We start from the raw sequence: 23,427 nt of genomic DNA on the forward strand, positions 1-23,427 counted from the left end.
ATTTTGAACGACGCCATTTCCGTTCTAGATCTCTTGCTTTATGCTTGAGGTCACGCAGGTAATCATTGAACCAAGGTGACTGCAATTTGGGGGAGCGCGGTTTCAACACAGGTAGTGCAATCATGTCGAGTGTCATTTTGAGCACTGAGTTTAAACTATCCACAAGTCTATCTACTGACTGGTTATTTGTCAAAAGTGAGGCTAAGACATTAGGCAGTCTAGCTTCTAGTTCAGTCTTAGTTGAGGAGTTGATGAATCGCTGCAGTGATAAATAAGGTTGTTGTTCCACTAAACACGGCAGCGAAACTGTAAACCTAATAAGTGAGTGATCAGAGACCACTGATGTAAGAGGCATGATGTCCATATTCGTGACAGCAATACCACGTGCAAGAACCAGATCCAGGGTATTTCCACTAGTGCGTCAACCTGTCCATCACTATTGCAAACAAGAAAGGACTCAGAGTTGATCCTTTGTGTAATCCCACTTCCACCTTGAATGAGTCTGTCATTCCTAGTGCGCATCTCACCGCTGTCACACTATCATTGTACATGTCCTGTACTATCCAAACATACTTGTGTGCCACTCCAGACTTCCCGATACAATACTACAACTCTTCTCTTGGTGCCCTGTCATAAGCTTCCTCTAAATCCACAACCACACAATATAACTCCTTCTGGCCTCCTCTATACGTCTCCATCAGCATTCTAAGAGCAAACGTTACAATCTGTAACCATATTGCTGCTCACAGATCTTCACAACTCTTTCCCATAACTTCATGCTGTGGCTAATCAACTTTATGCCTCTGTAGTTACTGCAGCTCCGCACATCTTCTTTGTTCTTAAAAATAGGAACCAGCACACTAGCACAGTTCATCTCCACTCCTCAGGCATCCTCTCACTTTCCATGATTTTATTAAACAATCTGGTTAGAAACTCCACTGCCATCTCCGGTAGACATTTCCATGTCTCCACTGGAATGTCATCTGGACCAACTGCCTTTCCACTCTTCATCCTCTTTATAGCTGCCCTCACTTCATCCTTACTAATCTCTTGTGCTTCCTGATTTACTCTCTCCACATCATCTAAACTTTTCTCACTATCATTTTCTTCATTCATCAGCTCCACAAAATATTCCCTCCACCTTCTCAACACACTTTCCTCGCTTTGCATCTTTTACCACTCTAACCTGCTGCACATCCTTTCCAGCTTTATCTCTTTGTCTGGCCAATCAGTTCAAGTCATTTCTCCTTCCTTACTATTCAACTTCTTTCACATTTCACAATATGCTTTTTCCTTAGCTTTTGCCACTTCTCTTTTTGCCTTATCCCGCATCTCCTTGTACTCCTGTCTACTTTCTTCATCTCTCCAACTATCCCAAAATGTTTTTGCCAACCTCTTGCTCCTCATGCTTTCCTGGACATCTTCGTTCCACCACCAAGTCTTCTGGTCTTCCTTCCACTGTCCAGATGACCTTCCTAGCTGTCTCCCTCACCACATCTGCAGTACTTTTCCAGTTGTCCAAAATTGCTTCCCCTCCATCCAGTGCCTCTCTCACCTGCTCAGTGAATTTCACACAACAGTCTTCCTCATTCAGCTTCCATCATCTGATCCTTTGTTGAACTCTCACTCTCCTCTTCTTCTTTACCTTTAAAGTCATCCTACAAACTACCATCCTATGCTGTCTGGCTAGACTCTCTCTTGCCACCACCTTATGATCTCCAATGTATTTTATCTTGGATCTCCTACAAAGAATGAATCTGTCCTTCCACATTCCTGTCCTTAATACCATATCTACCAATTACTTCCTCATGACCTCTGATTCCTTTGCCAACATGCCCATTGAAGGCCCCTCCTATCACCACTCTTTCATGCCTGGGCACACTCTCCACCACCTCATCTAACTCACTCCAAAAATGTTCTTTCTTCTTCATCTCACAAACTACCTGTGGGGCATATGCTGTGATGATATTCATCATCACCCCTTCAATTTCCAACTTCACACTCATCACCCTGTCAGACACTCGCTTAACCTCCAACACACTCTTAACATACTCTTCCTTTAAAATGGCCCCAACATCATTTCTCTTCCTATCTTCACCATGATACAACAACTCAAACCCGCCTATGCTCCTGCACTTACTTCTCTTCCACCTGGTCTCTCGCACACTCAATATGTCTACCTTTCTCCTCTCCATCATATCAGTCAGCTCTCTCCCTTTACCAGTCATACTGCCAACATTTAAAGTCCCGACTCTCACTTCCACCCTTCTAGTTTTCCTCTTCATCTGTTGCTTGTGGATACGTTCTCCTCCTCTTCGTCTTCTTTGCCCAGCAGTAGCCTAATTTCCACAAGTACCCTGTTTGGCAATGGCATCAGTGGCGATCATTGTGAATCTTGGCATTGACCGATCCAGTATGGAAATTAAATTTTTAGTTTGCATGGTTGGGTTGGCTTATTTCACACCAGATGCCCTTCTTGATGCAGCCTGCATTTTATTTATAAATTCTACTAAATTGGCAAATGCTGCCACCTGCTGTTAAAATGCTATAACTGCATTGGGTAATAAAGATAAAGGATTATGGCCAATGGCACGGTGGATTAGTAGTTAGCACTGATGCCTCACAGCGAGAAGGTCGTCGGATTGTTTCCCGTCCTTTCTGTGTGGAGTTTGCATATTCTCCGCGTGTTTGCATGGGTTCCCGTGGGGTGGTCCGGCTTCCTTCCACATCCAAAGACATGCAGGTTAGGTGGATTGGAAACTTTAAAGTTGATCGTAGACATGTGTGTGGTGTCAATATGTCTGTCTATCTATATGTGGCCCTGCAACAGACTCGCGTCCTGTCCAGGGTGTACCCCGCCTCAGTCCCCATAACTCCTGGGATAGGCTCCAGTCACGCTGATTTCAGATATCCCAGTCAGCTGGGATTGAGTCTAAGATATCTGAATTTACTGACCAGCTCAGAGTCAGAGTGGCCTTTTATTGTGGCCAGCCTAAGGCACACCTGTGCAATAATCATACTGTCTAATCAGCATCTTGATATGCCGTGCCTGTGAGGTGGGATGGATTATCTCGGCAAAGGAGAAGCGCTCACTAACACAGATTTAGACACATTTGTGAACAATATTTGAGAGAAATAGTTCTTTTGTGTATATAAAAAATGTTTTAGATCTTTGAGTTCAGCTCATGAAAAATGGGAGCAAAAACAAAGGTGTTGCGTTTATATTTTTGTTCAGTGTATGATCCAATTCCAAGTTGTGTCAAATCAAGTTGATCAAGTCTAATACAGTCCATTTAACACAATGATAGAGTTGATTTAACACTCATTTAAATGTGACCAATTTAATTTCAAAAATACTGTGCAGACAGTGACACTATTTTTTATTCCTCCCTTTTCCTGTTGCTCTCTCTGGGATGAGGGGAGATGCTCATCACTGCTGCAGTGATTTAAAGACTCCAGCAGGAAAGAAATTTAACATAAATCAAAAGCCCACATTTACAGTGAGAACCTGCAGACAGTTTAACCACCCACAGACCTCAGCGTGGAACCAAACATCACTCCACAGCTCCTACCAGCGGCAAATCGAGCATATGGTGCGTGCTCACACACAGGCTGTGTGCATGTCGCACATGCAGGTGGATGTTTTGTGCATGACACTGAGCTGTCATCTGATGGTTCAGCTGTGTGACTGACAGGAGCTGTTTGGATGCAACATTATATTATTGGAGAGTTTACAGTGTTTCAGATCAGTGTTTAGTGTTCAGATGATCGCTGCAGAGAAGCTGACAACTGGCTGCACGCATTAAAGGCAGACAGCAATTGTCTGTCCTCATTGTCTCATTGGACAGTGGTTCAAAACCACAGCACAAAGACTGGAACACTTTGATCGCATCGTTTGGAAAAATCACTGTAAAGTCAGCTACTTCAATGCTTCTTTCATATCATGGCTAAATTTAAAAAAAGGAACTGCGAGAGGCATCATTTCAATTTCTGCAAGATTACATCCTGTACAAATGAAAACAAAAAGATGCTCCACAGAGTGACCGATAGCTGCCACCATCATAAAGACATGAAAGACGTGATGTTACACAAGAACATCTGCACAATGAACACACACACACACACACACACACACACACACACACACACACACACACACACACACACACACACACACACACACACACACACACACACACACACACACACACACACAAAAGCATCAATAGCACCAGTTGCATAATGAGCCAACATCTAGTGTAGCGGATAAGAAAATATTTAGAGTGGAATCCTGCAAATGGTGATAAAAGCATCAAATTCGGCAGAAATACTCCTCAGACAATCCTCTTTTGAAAAAAACGATTGGCCACTTGAATTTTCAATCAGTGGTCAGGTATGGGTCAATTGAAGAATTACACAGAGGTCAAAATTAAAAGATGCGCCAATCATATTCAATACTTTAACTTTTGACCCCTGTACAAAATGACACTGATCTTTGTCACCATTCTTGCTGTTTTTATCCCGTAACTCCATAGAATTCAGTCACAGATAGTCCAAACTATACCTTTTTGGAATCTTGATGATCAGGCAAATAATGTGGAATATTTTTCAATATGATTGGAGCATCTTTTAAGTTTGACCTCTGTGTTAGTCTTCAACTGACCCCTACCTGACCACGATTGAAAAGTCAAGTGGCCAATCGTTTTTTTTTTTTTTCAAAAAAGGAGTGTCTAAAGAGTATTTCTGCCAAATTTGATGCTTTTATCACCATTTGCTTGATTGTTTCACTTATCTGCTGCACTAACCGGGCCCTGCTGCAGGATTGTCAAAGTAATTTGTTATATTACAATATTACTGTCTCTGAATTGTAATGTGTTACATGACTCCTGCATTACTTTTGAGTTACTTTCACCAAAATAAATGCAGGAGGAGGACTTTGCATTCTAAAATGCTAAAATGTAGTTTACTGCATCTCATTCTACATCCGGGGGGGATATGGAGTAGCATAATGACTGTAGGCACTTAAGGGTATGAACAACAATATAATTAGTGCAGTGAAAGATCAAGGCCAAATACAAGCAACAATCACAGCCAGAATCACAAAGGATCAAAGTCTGGTAAAATGATGATACAGATGGTGTGATTATTCAATGTATATGCCAGTTCATAGCAGATACTGATTCTTCCAGAGTTATTTAGTACCATGAGAACATATGATTGCACAAAGTCTTCTGGCCATAGCTGTGTAATTTCAGCCAGCTCTGCTGCGCGCGCTTGATTCACTGGGCTCAGACGAAGTCAGTCAAAACCAACCTTGGTATCAAAGTCAGCATGGTTCAAACCGCATTACTTTATTCTTAAATATTACAAATAATAATAATAATCATAATATTATTATGACACACAGCGTGTTTTTGTTTAATACACAAACACACCGTTTCACTTTAAATATGCAATAAGTATATTTAAAATCACCTGTGTCGTTGTTTGAGAGCACAGAGTCAATAAGAACAGACAGAGAACACTTTCTCTGCAGCTGTGGGCACAGTCTGCAGGCCTCTGGTGCAGGGCCGGAACCACAGGAGCGAGGGGTGGAAAAGGACACTCCCCCCCCCGCCTCTACCCGTTAAAGGTACACTTTTGTAGCCAATTTAAAGACTTTTTTTGCACATAATAATAATAATAATAATAACAATAATAATAATCAGATTCTAAATCTTGGGCAGCATGGTGGATTAGTGGTTAGCACTGTTGCCTCACAGCGTGAAGGTCATGGGATCGATTCTGCCTTTCTGTGTAGAGTTTGCATGTTCTCCCGTGCTTGCGTGGGTTTCCTCCCATATCCAAAGACATGTGGGTTAGGTGTACTGGAAACTTTAAATTGTCTGTAGGTGTGCGTGTGGGTGTGAATGTGTTTGTTTGTCTGTATGTGGCCCTGTGACTGGCGTCCTGTCCAGGCTGTAACCCGCCTCATGCTCTATGGTTGCTGGGATAGGCTCCAGCCCCCCGTGACCCTTAATTGGAGTAAGCGGTTGAAGATGGTGAGCGAGTGAGATTGTAATATTTTGACAAAATAAGACATTTAATATTGTTATTATTGATTTACTATTTATAATATTTAAGAATAAAGTTATTTTGCCTAAAACTCAGGAGCTTCATCCACTAAATCCCGCATGTATATGGGTGAGTCTTAGACTACGGGCACTTATTATGTCCTTTGATCATATTGTATGAAAAACAGAAAAAAGGGGAAATTTCACACTTTTATAGTTATCTTTACAATGAAAGTGTTTTAAGAAATTTGTTCTAGTAGTCTATGATGACTTTTTCACCTTTTTTCAGCATCATTATATGCAAATATTGCACACAACACTGTAATGTCCCTTTAAACAGTTTGTATGAAAGATTGTTTGGGTAGTTTCTATGGAGATAAACAGTGACATCAGAGCACATGTATATAGCGCCAAATCACAACAAACAGTTGCCCCAAGGCGCTTTATATTGTAAGGCAATGGTGTGGTGGAAATTACATTTACAAGGCCAATAGTGCCCGTAGTTAAAGAATCACCCATATAGTGTATTATTTTTAAAATGTCTGTATAAATTAAAGATTCATGTAGAGGGGAAATCCTACTCAGAGATTTCACATGCCATCACTATTCATAGCAGAGGTGCATGGGGCCATGACCATCCCCCTGTACTGTTGTTATATGATAGACAGGTAGTGGGGGGGGCACAAAACCATCATCTCAGATTGGCCAACAAAATGGCTATAGCCGGTGTCCCATTGAGATGAACTATCTGTCAAGATGAGCTCCAGCGCGCAACTGTGCATTTCTCTCTACCCCGGACTTGAACACCTCACCTGTCGAGTTGAGCTACCTCTCTTTACCGGACAACTGCATATGTGCATCTCCCCACTGGGATCCCATTGAGATGACCACACACAGCACATGGAGTGTACAGAAGAGCTGTGCTCCAAGTTGACCAGTTGGATCACTGGCATGTGGCGTGCCACAGGATGGTGCCTGGCATGGAATATATTTTTGCAGTGGTGGATGGAGAATTTGTGAGCTGATGTCGTCCGCAAATGGAGAGCATGGATGAGCTGTGCTCCGCTTTGAATGGTTGGATCACTGGTGCACGATGCGCCACAGGACAGCGTCTGACATGGGTTCTATTTTTGCTGCGGTGGACAGGGCCTTTGTGAGCCAATGTTGTTAGTACACAGCGCAGCTGGAGCAAGAGGGGTTTCCCTGGCCGTTTTCCACCCTGTGCTGTGAAACGCACTGGGGCTGCACCAGAGGTGAATTCACATGTATATTTATGGTGTCATGGGCTGGTGAAACAGTTCCACCGTCATTCATCCGACAGCGTTAGATGGTAAATATGTCATAATCTGTGTATTACGGGGGTGACATCCCGTTCAGCTTGCGGGCACCACACCTCTGACGCACCCAATTACACATGGACTCGCAGTGACAAACGTTGCTGTCGGTTTGATTGTGCTATGTTCACGTCTATTCCACATAATGGATGCGTGCCACATACATGTTGCATATCAACATATCCTTTGTGCTCCCTGAACAGGATTCAGTGGAAGTGCATGTATGTGACATGAGCGGGACATGCCAGCAGGATCTGACATGCCCAATCAGCTTGCTCCGAATGCTGTTATGACACCATACAAATATGTAGATTGCAGTGGGACTGCGCTCAGACTGCACATTGACTGCCGTTCGATGGGTGTCCCACCTGGACTACGCCACAAGTGTTTTGCACATGTGCAAAAGATTTGAAGCAGATGCACGATTGAGCTCGCTCATGTTTCGGATGTGGGCCGATTCGTCATTCTGATGCCATTCGGCCTCATTTGTGCTATGTGATGGGGGGTTCAGAATGATGTACGGTTGTGTATCTTAAGTCACACCTTGTTTGTTTATGGAGGATGTAACACATGGTAAACAGCGTCAATAATCCAAAAATGCAGAAGTGTGTTAATAACTAGCTACACTGTGCAATTCTAAAGTTTGTAAAAAACACAGTTTCAATTTAATTTGGAGACCTACTGATTACTGATTCCCATGCATTTCCTTGTTGTTTTTTATTGTCAAAGGTGAGGAGAGGTTGAAAAAAGTGAACTTGTCCTTTAAGAAGACTGTTCATGGGCTTCCGGTGATGGCTGCTTAGGGGAAAGACGTGCCTGTGGGAGCTGCGCCAATGCCTTAAGATATATTTCCTTTCTCGTTGGAGCTTAACTTACTTTACGGTTACTAAGGTTGTATTATGACTTTAGAACTCTTTTGGACCAAACAACACCAAACGATGTCGCCGAAACGCAAAACTACTAAGCAGACAAGCGGGGAGGACGAGAGCTCGGGCTCATCTCAACATGGCGAATCCACGGAGGAGCCAGGATGTGTGAGTGACGGTCATGAACTAGACCCTGCGCTCGCTAAAGCCTTTGAAATCATGACCTCAAGAATTATGGCATCTATCAATGAGAAGCTGGACCCTCTAACCAGTACAGTCAAGAAACATTCGACTGATTTAAAGAAAGTTGACGAGTGACTGGATGAAGCGGAAGCTAGAGTACTAAAGCTAGAAGATGCTAACGAGCCCCTCCATGCTAAGATTCAAACACTAGAAAAACGAGTTGAAAATTTAACAGATGAAGTCGATATGCTTGAAAACAGGGGGCGTCATAAAAATATCTGCATATTTAACATCCCTGAGTGTATGGAGGGGAGCAATGCTTTAGACTTCTTTGAACAGTGGCTGCCGAGTTTCCTTGGTTTTGATGCGTCAGGAGGCAGAGTCAAGCTGGAGCGTGCACACCAGAGCGCAGCGCCTCTGCCTGGCGAGGGACAGCGGCCGCGACAGGTCATTATCAGGTTCCATGCATTCCCAGAGAAACAGCGGGTAATGGCAGCAGTGCGACGAAAGGCAGCACAAGGCGACATTGTCCTGGAGGGGAGGAAAATCTCATTCTACCACGACCTGTCCGCGATGGTGGTGAGGAAGCATAAGTCATCTGCAGCAGCGAAACAACGTCTACGTGAAATCGGTGCAGATTACACCATGTTGTTCCCGGCGAAGCTCAAAGTAATGTTCAATGGTACGCAGAAGATCTTCCTCTCACCAGCAGAGGTCAGCCTTGATCCACTTTTGTGTTTATACATTAAGATATGTACCACGCAGGTTTTATTTATTTTTTATTTCAAAGGTCATACTTTCATAATTTACGAGGGCTGTCAATAAAGTAACGGTCCTTTTTATTTTTTTCAAAAACTATATGGATTTCATTCATATGTTTTTACGTCAGACATGCTTGAACCCTCCTGCGCATGCGTGAGTTTTTCCACGCCTGTCGGTGACGTCATTCGCCTGTGAGCACTCCTTGTGGGAGGAGTCGTCCAGCCCCTCGTCGGAATTCCTTTGTCTGAGAAGGACGGGACGCAGCCGACGCGGTGCGGCGGCACAGGAAAAACACCTCCGTGTTGATAACCATTTGTAAAATCCAGGCGGCTTTTGATGGCTTTCAGTGGAGTGAGTATATGAGAAATTGTTTAACAGGCAGGACATGTTCCAACTTGTCCTTAAGGCTTTCAACAGAGGTGTTTTTCCTGTGGCGGAGCGTCGCGGCGGACCCGTCCGCACGTCTTTCATTAAAAAAATCTCCTTTAACAGTGGAATATCCGGATAAAATGCTGAAACCGACTTCTTCTGAAACTTCTCTGTTCTCTCACGACGTCCTGGATCAATAGAGCCTGAAATGTGGAGGTTCTCAGCTTGAACAGGCTGACGCCGCCGCCTGAGAGCGCTGCGCGACGTCTCGCACCGTGAAAAGTCCTTAAAGCGACAGAATCACCTCAAAATCTCTCATCAGCCGTTAAAATTTTCACTGAAAACCAGCTTAATTTTTCGAACCGTGTCCACTTCGATGTGTCTCACAGGTTTAGAAAAAATTTTGATCAAACAAAGCGCCAGTCTCTCAGCAACTTCTCAGACAAAGGAATTCCGACGAGGGGCTGGACGACTCCTCTCACAAGGAGTGCTCACAGGCGAATGACGTCACCGACAGGCGTGGAAAAACTCACGCATGCGCACGAGGGTTCAAGCATGTCTGACGTAAAAACATATGAATGAAATCCATATAGTTTTTGAAAAAAATAAAAAGGACCGTAACTTTATTGACAGCCCTCGTATAAGTATGTTTTGGTAAATGTCACTTGGTAAGATTAGACTCTGTTCTTGGAATGTAAGAGGTTTACGGAAAAGAATTAAGCAAAGAAAAGTTTTTGCTACACTCAAAAGAAGGAAAATTGATATAGCACTACTCCAAGAAACCCATCTGGATGATGTTGAGCATCAGAAGCTTAAACATGGTTGGGTTAATCAGGTATATTTTGCTTCCTTTACAACAAATAGTAGAGGTGTTATAATACTTATTAACAAGAGAACTGCTTTTCAATTACAATCTTGCAAAAAGAACCAGTATGGAAGATATGTGATTATTAATGGTACTCTCCAGGGTGAAAAAGTTACTATAATGAATATATACTGCCCTCCAAATTACACCCCAATTTTTTTGTCAAAGGCCTTTATGGAATTTTCAGAATTGTCTAACCCATTAGCCTTAGTGGGTGGGGATTTTAACTGCCTACTTCGGCCCACGGTAGACCGACATCCTTCCCGTAACTCTCCCTTAACCAATCAAGCCAATGCCCTCTCCGCTATTTGTAGGGAGATGGGCCTGATGTATGGAGAACTCTCCATCCAAATGATAAGGAATTTACCTTCTATTCTCCACCACATAAGTGTAACACTCGAATTGATTACTTTTTTCCCCATATCCCAAATTCAGCACATCACCTCCTGTGAAATAGGAAATATTGTGGTAAGTGACCATGCAATGTTAAGCATGGAGCTGGTTACTGATACTATTTCTAATAAAAGTAGAAGATGGAGATTTGATGTTCGTCTTTTAAAAGATGAAAAATTTATATCATACATGACTCGTGAATTTAAAACATTTTTTGATATTAACTCAAAAACCAATGATAACCCCTCTTTACTTTGGGAAACATCTAAGGCATTTATTAGGGGTCTAACTATTGGCTACGCAGCTGCCAAAAAAACGGAAGCAAATGGAGCAACAACAAAGTCTCGAAAAAGAATTATATAATATAAAAAGTGTGCTAACCACATCTTTAGATCCACATTTATTGCAGAAAAAATGTACATTACAAGCTGCTTTGGATGCTTTGTTAACACAACAAGCTAAAACTGCTACACTTTTCTCTAGACAGAGATTATATGAATCTGGTAACAAATCAACCAAATATTTATCATTTCTAACCAAAGCCCCTAATGATCCACAAACCATTACTTCTATAGTTGACTCTGACAATAACCGTCATTTTGATAATATGCAAATTAACCATTTATTTAAGGAATTCTATGAACAATTATATGAATCAAACCTACGACCGGGAGCCTCTGATGTTATGGAATTCTTCTTATCTGAGCTCACTCTTCCCACTATATCTGATGCTCAAAGAGCCATGTTGAATGCTCCTATTACTAAAGAGGAGGCACTCCTAGCACTTAAAAAACTACAATCATGGAAGACTCCCGGAACAGATGGAATATCATGTGACTTGTTCCACCATATATTATTATACCCCTTTCTCTCTATGTTGGATCATTCATTTACCACATGCTTCCTTCCTCGAACTTTAAGGGAAGCTGATACCACACTGATCCATAAAAAGGTAAAAACACTGAACATTGCTCCAGTTACCGACCCATTGCTCTTTTAAATCAAGATCTTAAATTATCTAAAATTTTGGCGCTGCGCTTAGAAAAAGTTTTACCTTATATTGTTAAAGAAGATCAGACAGGTTTTATTAAGGGGAGAAGTTCAAGCCACAATATTCGAAGGCTTTTAAATATAATAACTATTTGCCAGGCACGAGATGAGGACAGTTTGGTCATCTCTTTAGACGCGGAGAAGGCCTTCGACTGTGTCGAATGGCCTTATCTGTTTCGCATCTTGCAAACATTTGATTTGGGGGACACATTCATTAGTTGGATTAAATTATTATACAGTAACCCTATGGCCTCTGTAATTACTAATGGCTACAGATCGGAGGCCTTCTCACTTCATTGTTCAACTCGACAGGGCTGCCCATTGAGTCTGGCTCTTTTTGCTCTAGCAGTGGAGCCCTTAGCTGAGATCATAAGACAAGATCCAAACATAACAGGGTTCTGTCATGGCGGACAGTGGCATAAAATCTCCTTGTACGCTGATGACGTATTATTATATATAACTGAGCCCAAATCCTCAATTCCTAGACTGATCGAGCAAATTCAAAGATTTGGAATGTTCTCCGGCTATAAAATAAACTTTTCTAAATCCCTTGCTATGCCAATGGGCAGCCTTCGAGAAAGAATTAACACATTAACTTCTTTTCCATTCCAGTGGTCATTATCTGGTTTTGTTTACCTTGGTATTCACAACACTCCCATGTTTCATCAAATGTTCAAGGCTAACTTTACACCTCTTTTGGACAATATCAGAAAAGACTTAAATAGGTGGAACACTCTTCCTTTGTCCTTGCTGGGTAGAGTGGCCATGATCAAAATGAATGTGCTCCCCAGATTACTGTATCCTTTACAAATGATTCCGTTATTGATTTCAAACTAAAATATCAAATTACTCAATGGTTGGCTAAGTGAATTTATTTGGCACAAAAGAAAAACCACGACTGAAATTCTCAAAACTATTATCCCCCATCTCTGAAGGTGGTCTCGATGTACCGGATTTTAAGATGTATCAGCTGGCATCTAATTTGAGGTTTATAGTTGAATGGGTTAGGGAGAACCCCACATCTGTGTGGCTTAATCTTGAAAAATCACAGACTCAATGCTCTCTTCTTGGTCTTTTGTCTTGTAAAAATGTAAAATCCTCAAGAAATTTGTGCAATAATAACCCCATTATTGTCAATACAGTGAAATCATGGTTTATGGCCAGGCGACTGGAGGGGAAATCTCTTTTAACTCGTTTGCTCTCGCCAATACAAGGGAATCCAGACTTTTTACCAGGTATGATAGACTCAGGTTTTATTGCTTGGGCAAACAAAGGAATTAAAAAGATGGGTGATTTATTTTCTGGATCTACATTGTGTTCATTTAAACAAATTCAAGATAAATATAACCTCCCAAATAGACATTTTTTTAGATACCTGCAAGTTAGAGACTTTATTCATAAGAAAACAACTTTGATGTCTGATGCCAGTCCCTCACCATTAGAAAAATTAATCCTAAACTGTCCTACAAAGAAAATAATTACTTATCTCTATCGTACATTGATTAAACGTAATTCATCAACTTTATTAGAGGTTAAACAAAAATGGGAATCAGAAATGGGTATAGTCCTTGATGAAGAAAAATTGAGTTCCATCTGTTGTCAGACAAAATATATTTTGGTTTGCAATCATGCTAGATTGCTCCAATTTAAAATAATTCATAGACTGCAAATATCTCCACACAAAAGACATTTGATGTATCCTCAAACCTCACCTTTATGTTTGAAATGTAAATCTGCCACTGGGACGTATGCTCATTGTGTTTGGTTTTGTCCTAAAATCCAATTGTACTGGAAGGACATTTTGGTGGATCTAAGACATATTTTTGGAATATCCTTACCTTTGGATCCTGTTTCTTTGCTACTGGGATACAGATCAACAAGCCTCGGCTCACCTCCTCATAATAGATTATTTAACATCCTAACATTTGCTGCACGTAAAAATGTTTTTCTTACATGGATCAGCGATAAGCCTCCATCCAAAGCCACATGGCACAAACTCATTATTGAACTCTTTCCTCTGGAATACTTGACTTGTTACATACACACTAAAAGCAGCTTTATGGACATATGGACACCGTACCTTCGCTTCACTGACCAATCTGTACCTTCATTACTGAACAGTGCAATCGTTGATTGCTGATTTTGAACATTCTCACAATGTTTTTTTTTGTATTTTTTTTCTTTTTGTTTATTTATATACATGTATATGTTTATTTATATATATGTATGTATCTTAAGATTTTATTTGAAACCTGTCTGTAATCTAATGGTATGGATCAAGGGTTTGCTGAGCTATGTTTAAGAAAATGTTAAAAAGCAAATAAACATATTTGAGAAAAAAAGAAGAAGAAGAAGAAGACTGTTCATAGTAAAAAAAAAAAATGTCTATTAATTTCCAACATGCAGTCAGTTTTGTGACAGTTCAAATTCACATTGTATTTCCCAGTGGGATTTTAGATTTCCAATGGAGCACAACTACATGAACATCATCCACAAAGGTGTATGCACATGTGTGATTTTTGTGACGTCATGTTTTAAATTAGATCAATTTGATAATTTGTATGAAAAATATTAAAGTTGTGAATCTGATTCAGCCCAGTACCAAAATTAAGTCGACCTATCTTATCACAAAATTAGTTTTGCATATAAAATACTGCCCAAATACTGTATTTAAAGAGGAACACCTCATGTATAAAATGAAATCCGTATATCCTGGACCCCTTTCCATGGAGTTGCATTCAATCACCCATGTGGCTCCTGGCATGCCGTTGTGGTCCATGTCATATGGTAAGGTTCTGTACTTTTGTCTTGGTCCAACACACCAGCCACAGTAGTGATTGGATATTTAGCTGTGATCTGGGTCTCTGTGTGCGGATGGTTAGGTGTTTGTGGCCATCACCACAGTTCGGTTTTGGGTGTTCTCAAGGGGATCAAGACTCTGGTGTCCTAGAATAGGGTATGGATGCTCAGTGTTGCTGTCACTGCTTGTTCATGTGTGGTTGTTTGTCCTGGTATGTTGTATTGTTGGGGTTCCGCCTCCTTGGTGTCTCTAATTTTTCATCACTTCACAGTTATTATTACTGTCACCACTTGTCTTTCATTTGTTTTTTGTGACCAAATTTAGATTTTCATAACTTTATGACAAACAAAAATGAACCAACAACATCACACCAAAACTGAAAAAACATAACAAACCCAAACATATGCAGGCACAGGACAACATCAATAACGCCACAAAATAATCACATCAAAAAAACTTTCAGATCTTGTCTTTCGTTCTCATCTGTCTTCATGTTGCTTTGGTGGTCAGCCCTTTCTGATAGAAGTTATCTGTTAGCTTTAAATAAAATGTTATAAGCTGATCAGGAAGGGCAGGTGAAGGTCACACACATGCACACCACGTTCACTCATGCACTACATGCTATCTGTCTTACAAGAACAAATTGCATATATGTGTATTTATGTATATAAATGGTTCTGCCAGTTTGGCATTTACCATCACTATATACGCAGACGGGGGAAAAAAGGAAAAGAAAAAAAAAAGAAATCAGCACAGGAGTAAAAAAGGAACCAGTCCAATGTCACATCTCTTCTTACCAAAATTTATCTTTGCAAACTTTACTGTTTTGCAAACCTGAAACAAATCCCCAGCAAAAAATCTGTGCTTTTATGAAACACGCAAAATCATGGAGGTAAATGGTTGTTGGACTGAATCTCTCCACAGTGGGACTGTTCACAGGTACCCACTCCACCAGATGAGTCTGGTCCAGACCAATCTGTAATCCAAACATCAGCCTTTGTTAGAGTTCGGAGGGCTGAGCTTGACCTCTGACAGTAAACACACCGGGGTGGAAACCATCACCATGGCAACCATGTGGACCCCCTGCTAGCACTTGGGACCAGTTAGGTCGTCGTATCCTGCCTCATCAGCTACAACTCCTGTTAATGGGAGGTCCTCCTCAGCTGGTCCTATAGCTCCACAGGAGGTGACCCTAAAAGTGTTTCTGGACTGAGACCCGGACGTCCTTGGCTCCATACAAAAGCCTCTTGAAAGGCAAGGTTATGGGGTGTAACGGTTTCTCTGTTTGGAAAGATATTATTACAGGGAGAGGTCCAATCCAGATGCACTACAAAGAATGCTGTAAATAGTGGAACTTGCAAATCACAAATAGATTTTTTTTAAGCTAACATCCCGGCCCACGTCGGGTGTACAGCTTCATTTGCTATGGCACAAGATCTTGTGATTACCTGATTTTGAAGATCTCAGCACAGACAGGGCATCAGTTTTCTTTTTTATGAGTTGCGGCCTTGGCCTGTCGTAAATGCTGCTGACCACCTTACTTTAGTCATAAACACGGCAAGTGTGTGCGCCTGGCGGCTGCGCTCTGTGATCAGTAACTGCTCTCAATTACAGTATTGTGTGCCGTTCCTTTCGGCTCGGGGTGATACTCTTTGCAGACCTCTTTGAAGTACTCAACCCTTTATCTCAAGCCAGAGCCAAGAATTCTGGGGAGGACAATGGAAAATGAAACCGAGGGGGAAGCTTACTGCAATTATCAACCCGCGCTATGAGCAGGAAGTCAGTTCGCACAGACGGAGGGACCTGATAGGGAGTAGGAGCCAGCCCATCCAGGACATGAGGTTAGTGTTTCAAGTTTGTTTGGTGTGTACACACCCTGGGCAACAACCGACCGCCGAGAGAGGCGACCTCTTCAAAGCAGGTGACAACAGTGGGACAATGGCCTCTGAAGGCAGCACAGAGCTGATGAGTGGAGCCAGAGTACAGCAGGTGATGACGGTCATCACCCAACAGCGGGGGGAGGACCGACGAGAGCGGAAGTGCTGCTGTCAGCGGAATCAAATGGCACGCGGAGAGCAGCGGAAGATACAATTAAAGTGTGGAGTTAAGACGGGCTTTGAAGTCGGACATGGTGCATAATACCCTTAAAAGTTAGGGAAAGGCAACACGAGCGTCGTTTTTGAAACAAGTACGTCTGAGGGAAATGGAGCTGGATTTCAAGCGGCAGTCGGCCCCAGAAGGTTGAGTTTGGCAAAACAGAATGCAAAGTGTGAGTGGGAGTCGGCGCCTACCTGTGCATTTAGATGATGGTGTGAGTGTGTGGAAGAGAGAGAGAGAGAGAGGTGAGGGAGAGACTGAAGAAAGAATGAGACATGAAACAGGTCAGACTTGGTGGTGGAGGAAGGTAGAGGAGAAATAAAAGAAAGGCAAAAGAGGATGGAGGGGGGGTGGTGTTGAAAGTTATTTATTGGTTTTTTCCATCATTTTAATCCCATTTTGCGCTTGACTTTTAAATCTACAAGTGTATAGAAACAATGTCGGATGCAGCGTCTAATCCCGTTTGGGCCATGAAGCTCGCTCCACGCTGACAGTAATGACTTTCATTTCCTCTGCTGCTCGCGTTTGAGCAGCGTGCACACACTTTGCAGGTTCTGTACCGCCGTTCCGCCATGCTTGACAGGAGGAGGATCCTGCTGCATTCTTAATTCTTCAGTTTCAGACCACACTCCACTGGCTGAACAGTTTAGGGTGGGGCCTGATAAGGTGATTAACTTTTGTGTCCATCCTGCTTCATTTAAAGGTTTCAGCATACTTCAAAAGAAGTCGAACTTTCCGGACGAGACGACGGCCGCCAGCGTTTCCAGCTGCAATGATTTATGTTCTTTTGGTGTTGTTGGTGTCGGGTTCCCAAACAGAACTTTGTCGGTTGTACCTTTACTTGTGATTGGTCCACTGGCTGCAACTGATACTCAGAGGAAGTACTGCTACTGCAACAAGTTTGCTAACGCTAGAGGTTCTTTTTTAACGTGGGTAGCCAACAAAAGCCCAAAGCTTGTTTCCAGAGCGGCCTACGCCATGTGTCTCAGTCCTCCCCAGCACTCCTGTTGAAGGTGCCAGTTGGGAGGGTGGCTGCAATCATGAATCGAACCCAGATTGTTGGCATCTCAGTCCAATGTGCCAACCATTACTCCACCTCCCTAGGCTAAACCCATAAATAGCAATCCATGATTGTATTCAAAGAAAAGGCACCAAACTTGACCTTAGAGAGAGAGTTAGAGAGAGATAATATATTGTAATATTTTAAATATAACGTATTATACAGTATATGTGATCTGTAATGTAATATATTATACATAATATATATTGTATGTGTAATGTAATATGTTGGTTGTTCAGAAACTCCAAATCCATGATAAAATGGGAAACAAGACCAAGTTGATAAAAAACTACCTAGGAAGCAGTAGAGGAAGCCCAGGACGAAACAAGACTGAGCACACCAGTGGTTGCCACTAACATGTCACACACCCGCCGCCTGCGTGACGGGGTTTACTGAATATCTCCTAGAGTTCAGTTAAATCAACAATAAATTTGATGACAAACCACATTAATACCTGTTGTTGCATTTAACAGCCAGTGTACGCTCGAACTTGGCGCACTGCTATTTAGACAGAGGACTCAATTGACAGGTTTTCTGGCGAGTTAGTGGATCTGTACACAAAATGTCAAAAAGTGTGAGCAGAGTGTGGCCACCACAGCTCGTGAGGTGAAGAAATGAAGCAATGCAGTTTTCTAGAGTACATGTCGCACTGGAGTAAAAGCAACTGAGAACCTTTTATGGGCTCAGATGAAGCCCCACCAGAAGAAAAAGTTGTAGTTCTTTGACTGGCCGCTTCAGGCTGGCTCCAAAAGCACACAAGTTCCCATTCAAGTCCATGTTAAAATGTTAAATCTTAGAGCAGAAATTTTACATCCTGGTACAAAAAAAGCGGTTTTATTCTCAATAGATGGTTTTCCCTTACATGAAAACTGTACGGGAGGTTTTTTTTTTCCCTCTTAGTTCAAGATGTTTTAAGTCATATAGTCCTATATATTTGGGGGCGTGGTCGCTTTGAGTGACAGCGACCGAGGCGATCCTGACTCTCACTGTCGGTAACTCAGTGTCTGCTGTCATGAGATTTTGTCATGGAAAAGCCGAGCGGAGGCTTCGCGTGTCACGATGGATTCGCTACTGGAGCGAGACAAAACCACCTCCGTTTTGGTCTCACAGGACGGCTTTGAGATGGCGTTCAGACAGCTGCCGGTGGTTTTTCCATCGAGTGATTATCTGATAAATTGTGATTGTGCCTGGACATGCCAGAACATGTCCTGTGAGGCTTCATCATGGCGTTGCTTTCCGCCATGCAGCACCGCCGCGACGCGCGAAGCCTCCGCTCCTCTTTCCATGACAAAAACTCCTGTAACAGTGGAATGTGCCGTTCATTTCCAAACTGGAAACGCTGTGTTTTATCCGGGATGTCATCTGGCTAGCACAGGAATTGTGAAAAGACGTGGACATCAGCACTTTTTCGGCACATTGAGACAGACGTGCGGAGGAATTCCGCGTGTCGCAGCAGTGCCGCATGGTGCAAAGCAACGCCGTGATGAAGCCTCACAGGACATGTTCTGGCATGTCCAGGCACATCCAAAATTCTCGGATAATCACTCGATGGAAAAACCACCGACAGCTGTCTGAACGCCATCTCAAAGCCGTCCTGTGAGACCAAAACGGAGGTGGTTTTGTCTTGCTCCAGTAGCGAATCCATGGTGACGCGCGAAGCCTCCGCTCGGCTTTCCATGACAAAATCTCTTGTTAAAAGTGAAATCTGCCAGAAAATGGTTGATGTCCAGCTCTTGTGATAACCACAGAAATTGCACACGACGGTCTCGGATCCATACAGCCATCCGTTTAGAAATGAAATGGTTGCTCAGCCTGTCTGCCTGCTTCGGAGCGCGGCGCACCACCAGTTGCTCTGGGCCGTCCTTAAAGCGACAGTAACACTCCGTAATCTCTTTGAAGCCCATAAAATTTTCACCAAAAACCATCTGAATTTCTTGAATGGTGTCCACTTTGATGTCCCTCACAGTTTCTGAAAAAAGTTTGATCAAGCAAAGCGGCAGTCTCTGAGCCATTCCTAAACAATGAAAAAAACGACGAAAGGGGTGGATCACTCCTCACTCAAAGCCTGCTCACAGGCGAATGACGCAACCGACAGGCGTGAAAAAACTCACGCATGTGCACGAAGGTTCAAGCATGTCTGATGTAATCACACGTGATTCAAATCCATATGGTTTTTGAAAAAAATAATAAGGTCGGATACTTTTCTAATAGACCTCATATATACAGTCTATAAGTTGCACCTTTTTTTCCTGTATTTTCAGCTGTTTAGTTTGGGATTTTGTGCATTGGTGTAGTGTATTTTATAATTGACATCTATTCCTTTATTATTGGAGTTTATTTTGTTTAGTGCAGAGTGTATGCACGTTGTGATCCCGCCTGTAACCCCTAATTAATAAATTGCATACACAGAGTAAAATAGACTTTGCGGGAATACATTTCACCCCTCTCTAATTAGTGTTCAATTAACTATCATAGTTTTAACTCTATCATAGTTTTAAATCAAGTTGATCAATTCTATAATAGATAGTTTTTTTCTGATGGTTTATTCATCACGGTGATAGAGTTGATTTAACACTGATTGCAGTGGGATGAAATGTATTCCTGCAGAGTTGATTTTACTCTGCAAAACATACTCTGTATGTGTGGCAGATCTGAATATTGTGCCATATGAATGCAATAAAAACACTTCTCTGGATTACAGACCAGATCCTTGGTCGTCTGTGGAGCCAATCATATTCTGCTGCCTCGCAATGCAAATCCACCAGCCCTGCCCCCTCCTCATTTTAACACCAACATGGACTCACAGATTAAAGAATGTCAGCATGAAATTGCAACTATATCACTTAAAAAAACCCCAAAAAAACAGTTGCACTGTGGTGTGCAACTGTGTAAGGTAGAATGCAGGGCAAATTTGTCTGCAGGCCACCCTGAAAAATTAAGTGACTAATCATAAAGACAAGTGAGGGAAGCCACAAGACATCCATGACAACACGGCAGGACTTCCAAGCTTAAGTGGCTGTGATTGGAGACATCGTGAGCACTTCTTTTACTTTAGCTATTGAAATAAATGGCAGATTCACCTTCCACATCGTGGCGAGGTTGTGTGTGTAGAAAAGAGAGAATCTGAACGAAATAGAGTGAGACAGAGATAGTAGTTATACAGACAGACGAACCTCCCACCCTGATTTCACGGTGTTCTGTCCCTCTGCTCAGCCCACATCCTCCACTAATTCATAACACAATGTAGTGAGGCTCCACTAAAGCCTCAAACCCACTTGTGCACAAATCACACAGTTCTTTTCTTTCTCACAGCTCCTGTTGAATTTGAGTGACAAAGCTGACAGGGAGGAAAAATCACTGCCATAAATATCATATCAACAAAGAGAGAATGACGCAAGTCCAGAGACAAAAACACAGGAGGGCAAAAACATGATGGGAGACAGAATCAATAGTGTAAATGAAACGTGCCGGCGATAAACAGAATTATTCATGCAGGAAGAGCACAGAAACTCAACGCAGGCCTCCTCGGGTCTGACTCACTATAAAAAGCACTCTATAAAAAGCTCCTGTGACACGCAGCTCGTGTGCATGATGACTGTGTCAATCACACACTGATGTACAGTCAATCCCTCAGGTCTGTCAGTCTGCAGAGTGCATGTGGAATACGCACTCTCACCCTGAAAACATGCACCAGGGGCTAACTGCACCAAAATCCTGCAGACACCTCTGCAGGAATATCTTGGTGCATGGATGATCTTTTGTTTTTGACTTATCGTGTCTAAAAATTGGAGGCGATGGACTCATTTATTCACTAACTGTATTTTCCAGGGCACACACCACGGCTTTGGAAAAACCTGGGAATATGGCCTGGAAGGGCCTGGGTCAGTAGCAGCTGAGCTTAGATGTTAGCAGTATTCAACATTATTTTATCTCTAATAATCTGATTGCTCAGTTTCAGCATGCCTATAAACCTGAATTTCTATGACAGCTCTTCTCCGTATGGTTGACAAATGGCACACAGAGCTTGCCTTGGCAAATTAATAGGGGGATGTATTTTGGGATTTCAGTACTGCATTTGATTTGATTGATCATAATGTATTACTTGAGACACTAAAATGTTCCGGATTTTCAAATCATTATTTTGTATGGAACGTTATTTGTCTGACAGGAGGTAAAGAGTTTACTATAATGGATGATCTCTGTGGGCTGCAATGTAAATTGTGGTGTGCCTCAAGGTAGCTGCTTGGGTCCACTTCTCGAGTGTATTTATCAAATCTGTTGAATGACTCTTCCATTGTGATGCACAAAGATGAGGTGACTATGTTCTACTCATTTAAGAGTCCAGTTGAATTAACTAAGGCACTAAAAGATGAATTATTAGCAGTGCTGAATTCAGTTAATAATAATAATATTGATTCTGAATATACTGAAAACTAATCCATGATTACTGGTAGTAGACCATGACTGGTTTGGAACAGATGAAGCTAAGTAAATTATTAGGTGTGACACTGGATCAGAGATTGCCATGATCTCCAGATATAAATTCTACTTTCATAGAATGGACAGGGGTATTCAGATTTCTAGGATGTGCTCTTATTTTGTCACACCTTAAATGAAGACAGTAAGTATCTTCAGCTTCTCCCTTGTTTCACTGGAGGTCACCACAGCAGATCTGAGGTGGATCTGCATGCTGATTTGGCACTTTTTTTGGGAGATGCCCTTCCTGATGCAACTCCACATTACATGGAGAATGGGCAGAGGTGGCCTTGAACTGGGAACCTTCCGCGGTGGAAACAAGCACTCTTAACAGCTTGGCCACCACCCTTGTTTACACCTTCAGTGAAGATGAAGGTTGTTGGATTAGTATAGTCTTATCTGAGTTACCATTCTGTTATATTGATTTGTTGCTAATAAGGGCACCTAGTCTTCAGCTTGTCGGGAACAAGGCTGCTTGACTGGTTTTATGCTGTTCATACTGTTCCAGTATTACTGAGATGTATAACAGATTACTTTTAATTTAACCTTTATTTAACCAGGTTAGTCCCATTGAAATCAAGATCTCTCTTGCAAAGGAGACCTGGACAATTATAAAGTTTCCAATTCACCTAATCTGCATATCTTTAAATGTGGGAGGAACCTGGAGCACACAGAGGAAACCCACGCAAACACAGGGAGAACATGCAAACTCCACACAGAAAGGCCACACCAGAGGAGAGCGATCCTTCCAGGCTGTTGCTCCCAGGCTTTAGAATGGTCTCCCGCTCTCTCTGCGCTCACTGGACTCTGTCCTCACTTTTAAAAGCCAACTTAAGACCTTCTTTTTTACACAAGCTTTTGCTTAGCTTTTGGGCTGCTTTGCTATCCTATGTTATGTTTTTAAATGTCTCGGCCATTGTCTGATGTATTGTGTGGTGTACTGTGCTTTTATGTTGTGAAGCACCTTGTGGCTCTTGTCTGTGAAAGGTGCTATATAAATAAAATTTACTTACTTACTTACTCACAAGTGGGAATAGAACCGATGACCTTCTTGCTGTGAGGCAACAGTGCTAACCACAACGCCACTATGCTGCCATTACAAAGCTTTTTATTGAAACT

The 23,427-nt window shown here is 42.1% G+C and overlaps 1 protein-coding gene across 1 annotated transcript in view; it reads right to left on the reverse strand.

Annotated features, from left to right (window-relative positions):
- LOC117528620 (axin-2-like) overlaps positions 1-23,427 on the reverse strand; it is a 510,972-nt gene that overhangs the window by 44,038 nt on the left and 443,507 nt on the right. The window lies entirely within an intron of this gene.

Source organism: Thalassophryne amazonica, chromosome 16 (genome assembly GCF_902500255.1).
Source record: "Thalassophryne amazonica chromosome 16, fThaAma1.1, whole genome shotgun sequence".
NCBI classification, from domain to species: Eukaryota; Metazoa; Chordata; class Actinopteri; order Batrachoidiformes; family Batrachoididae; genus Thalassophryne; species Thalassophryne amazonica.